Raw genomic sequence first — 4,940 nt, forward strand, 5'->3', positions numbered from 1 at the left:
GCAGTGGCGCGATCTCATCTCACTGCAACCTCCGCCTCCTGGATTCAAGCGCCTGCCTCAGCCTCCTGAGTGGCTGGGATTACAAGTGCCCACCACCATGCTCGGCTAATTTTTGTATTTTTTAGTAGAGACGGGGTTTCACCATGTTGGCTGCTCTTAAACTGACCTTAGGTGATCTGCCCACCTTGGCCTCCCAAAATGTTGGGATTACAGGCATGTGCCACCATGCCTGGCCTCTTTTACTATTCTTATGGTAGTTACCCTATAAATCACAACACACATCCTTGATTTATTACATTTAGTATGATTTCATATATTTATGATCTCCTGGACAATGCAGTAACTTTAGAACCTGCTAACTCCATTTATCTCCACCTGCCTGTGAATATATTTAATTTTGGAGATAATTTAAGCCCTATATTTTTATTATTGTTTTATTGAGATGCTATTCACTTAGATTTACCCCAAAACTAATTCTTTCCATTGCTGTTCCTTCTTCTATCTTCTTACTCCTAAATGTGATCATTTTCCTTCACTGAAGAATACTTATTAGTGCAAATCTACTGCACAGTGCTCATTAGTACAGATGCTGCTGACAAATTCTCTCAGTTTTTGTTTGTCTGCAAATTTTTAAATTTTATTTCAACTTCATTTTTGAAGAGTACTTTGGCTGGAATTAGAATTGTACATGTGGTAACTGCTTTTATTTCCCCGTGGCACTTCAAATACCTGATAACACTGTCTTTGGCTTTTATTGTTAATAAGCTGTTAGTGTTACTGTTAGTCTCCCAGAAGTTAGGTGATTGTTTTCCTCTGATAGTTCTCAACTTTTCTCTTTGTCATGGGTTTTTAGCAGTTTTACCAAGATGTACGTAGGCGTAATTTTCTTTGTATTTGTCCTACCTCAGGTTTATAACATTTTTTTAGTTTACGGGCTTAATGTCTGCATCCAGTATTTTTTAATCTTAAATATTCTCTCTCCAATTATTGTTTTTGCCACATTCTATCTCTTTCTTTCTTTTAGGGCTGTAATTATACATATTAGACCTTTCCTCATGTTCTACATGGCTCTTATACTCTTTAATACTCCCCCCTCTTCTTCAGTTGAATTTTTTCTTCTACTTTATATTCCAGTGTATCGATTCTCTCTCTCTCTCTCTTTTTTTTTTTTTTTTGCTGGGTTTATTTTACTTTTTAGCCTATTAATTGAGTTCTTTATTTTGTTGAATTTCTTTTGTTAGTTCTACAGTTCCATTTGGTTTTCTCTTTATGGTTTTCAGGTCTTTGCTGAAATTCCTTCCCTCCTTCCCTCCCTCCCTCCTCCCTCCCTCCCTCCCTCCCTCCCTCCCTTCCTTCCTTCCTTCCTTCCTTCCTTCCTTCTTTCTTTCCTTCCTTCTTTCCTTCCTCAGAATCTCACTCTGTCACTCAGGCTGGAGAGCAATGCTGTGATTACAGCTCACTGTGGCCTTGACCTCTCAGACAGGCCCAAGTGATTCTCTCACTTCAGCCTCCCAAGCAGCTGGGCACTAACATGCCCAGATAATTTTTGTATTTTTTGTAGAGATGGAGTTTTGCCATGTTGCCCAGGCTGATCTTGAACTCCTGCCTTGGCCTCCCAAAGTGCTGGGATTATAGGTATGAGCTACCACAACCGGCCCTTTACTTCTTTAACATACTTAGCTGATCAAAAAATTCCAGTATGATCCTTAGAATATCTGTATCTTTTATGGATCTATTTCTATTGTCTTTTGTTATTTTGATTTTTAGCTAATGTTTTGGCATGTTTTGCTACTTTTAGTTGAATGCTGGCTGCTGTGTATGAAAATTATAGAGACAATTTATATCTGGATCATATCTTACTTTAGAGAGGATTTCTATTTTTTTCTAGCAGGTAGGTAGCATAGGAACGTATTAAGTTAATCCATTCATGAGCTGAGCAGATTCAAAACTGGGGTTCAGTTTCTGCTCTGTTTAGAGTTCATACCCCTAGTTATAGCACTTCAAGGGTAACAACTTAAAACCCAGGTTTTTACTTGAGCCTCTTCTCCTGTATGAACTCAATCCCCTCTTCACTCCCTCTCTCTCCCAAGTCTGGTGAAGTTTTCAGTATACTCTCAGCTCTACAACCTTTCAGACACTACTTTCTCCTCAGTTTTTCTCATCTCGGTTGTTCCTTAAAAATTTGCAAATGTCTCAAAGGGAAAAGTGGTGTCAAATACCAGTTCAGTATTCTGGGTTTCTCCTCTCTCTAAGATCTTGGCCCTTTAAATCCTCACTGTTTGGGCAGCTCTCTGATGTCTTTGATAGATGTTTGCTTGCTTGTTTTAATTTTCTTCAGCCTTACTAATGGTTAATAGAAGTAAGTTTGATTTCAAATAAGCCAGTCTGCCATTTTTGGGAAGGGAAAAGTCAGCACTACTTAGATTTATATGTTGTTCTCATTTCTGTTATTTTCTCATACTTTTATCTCTATTTGATGGTAAAGAAAACAGAAATAGATAGAAATTTTGCTTCGGGTTAAATTCCTAGTTAATGACCCAGCTGAATTAAGAATCCAGTTTTTGGACTACTGATACAGAATCTATTGCTTTCATCTGATATACACAGTAGAAATACTGCAGATTCTGCTTAAAGGAAGCATTCTTTTCTATCTATAAATATTTAAATTCTATTTGTGCTGGGAAGCATGCTAGATCTTGTTTGGGCTCAAAAATTTTAAGTAATCCACACATATTGGGTACCTAGTTGGTAAGACATAGTGCTGTGGGTTTTATGTGCACCAACTCATTCAGTCCTCATGGCAATCCTCTGAGGCTAGATATTTTATCATCTTAATTTGGAGACAAGGAAGCCGTATTTCAGAGAGGTTCATTAATTTCCTCAAGTCACACTATTAGTAGTGACAGAACAAATACTTAAACCTGTGTGATGTAGCAGAATGAAGAGTAATGTTTGGAGTCAGACAGACCAAGCTTAATACTCTGGCATTGTCACTGATTAGCTGTGTGACTTGGAGCAAGGTCCTCTCTGAGTCATAGTGTCTTAATTTAGTAATGATGAGACTTCAGTAACAACGCAGTGAAGAGAAAATAAAACAATGTATGTGAGCACACTTGGTATATGTGAGGCACTAAGTAACTATTAGACCCTTTCATCCTTCCTGAACAAGAAACATTAGAAAAGAACTTTATATAAAACACTTGCAAAAATAAGATATATTTAACACAACAACTCTGAGTGGTATTCTGGGCAGGTAGACATGTGAAAACCATGTATTGGAGAAATGAGGTAACTTGCCTCCGGTTACACAGCTAACGTGTAGAATAGATAAACTTTGCTGACTGCAGTGTGCCTAGATTAACATCATATGTATATCCTCAAAATGGAGTTTGTATAAATTAGTTAATATTTCAAATGCACAAAATGAATCTGCTATTTAAAGGATCCCTGCAGTGAGTGCTTTTGTAAAGTCAGGAATAATTCTGGAAATGTAAGTTATATCCTGCTAATTTATCTGTTTTATACATTCAGCTTTTAATGTTTTCTTAAAGTTAGTCATGTCTGATGCTGACTTTACCATCCTCAAAATGTCTTTATGTTGATAAGATACTGTTACTTCATTTCTAGAATCTAATTAAAGTTGATAGTACTCTAAGGGACAGCAAATGTCAAAATCCACCAGGGTTAATTATTTTGAATGTCTTTTAAAAGTAAAGGAACATATAAAAATCAATGAAACTGTGGTATTAGAATTAAATTATCCTGAGACTGTTTTCCTCAAACATATGATTTATTTGAACACTTGAATGTCTTGTTCAAGAGAGACATTTAGCTTATAGCAAATGTCCCCAACAGGACGCTGCTATGATTCGATATATTAGCTCAGCTGCCCTCCGTGCACAGGTAGGGCGGTCTTCTCGTCAGGCAGGTGTTTTGGGATATTCCTTGACTTTCATAAGAGGATGCCAACTCTCTCTGCCTGCATCCAGTTGACTAGAAGATCTATCTTCCAAGCTCCTGCAAGAGGACATATGCTCAAATTCCCCATTGCCCTGATCTTACCAAGCTCAGTAACTTAACTCTACTCACACTTATGAATGCTCAAAGGGTCTTTGTTCCATTCATTTATCAAGATCAGTGGCATCCAGGCTTTCTGCTCAGAGAGAAGCAGAGGAAAGCATGGATGGTGCAACACACTTGCATGGCTGAGGCTGCTTGCTGTGTGTGATCTGTGGCACAGAGAGTAGGTGTCAATCTTGAAGTGCTGGCTGGAAATCCACCCCTTTCACTGCCACTCACCTGTAGCCATTCATTGTATTGAGAACACGAGCATTAAAATGATTGTATCTAAACTTTTACCATTTTATTTTTGGGTGTTGCTGGTCTTGCAGGGCTGCATGGTTTTGACCCTTCATAAAATCACTCCCTTTGAATTGCTCTTTGGTGTTGGACTATAAGCCTACGTTGAGGAATTTTAAAGGAATAAACATGAGAAATGTACTGTGTAGTCTAGGGATGTTCAGTGGTGTGCAATCTGGTTGCTAAGCCATTATTAACAAATAAATTATATGAAGTTATCATTAAATACATTATATCAAAAAGAAAGTTAATAAATATGTAAAATGCATCACTTCCCAATTATTTGACCACATTTTACTGTTATCTATGCTCTTGAGGTTGTTCATGACTATTGTATCAGTGTGAAGGAAATGTTATATAAAGTAGGCTGCCGTCCAGCTGCAAGTTCAGAGGTGTCATGTTGGTAGTATGAAATTGGCCAGGGTTGAAGTATTTACAATATAGCGCATCAAATCAGCACCCTGCCCCACACCCCAAAACCCAGTTGTAAAATATCTAACAGCTCACTACTATATGTTATTGAAGATATTATGTTACAGCGATTACGAGAATCTGTGGGAGAGACTCCTCATAGGTCTCAA

Source organism: Trachypithecus francoisi, unplaced genomic scaffold (assembly GCF_009764315.1).
Source record: "Trachypithecus francoisi isolate TF-2019V2 unplaced genomic scaffold, Tfra_2.0 Lachesis_group0, whole genome shotgun sequence".
Classification (NCBI taxonomy): Eukaryota; Metazoa; Chordata; class Mammalia; order Primates; family Cercopithecidae; genus Trachypithecus; species Trachypithecus francoisi.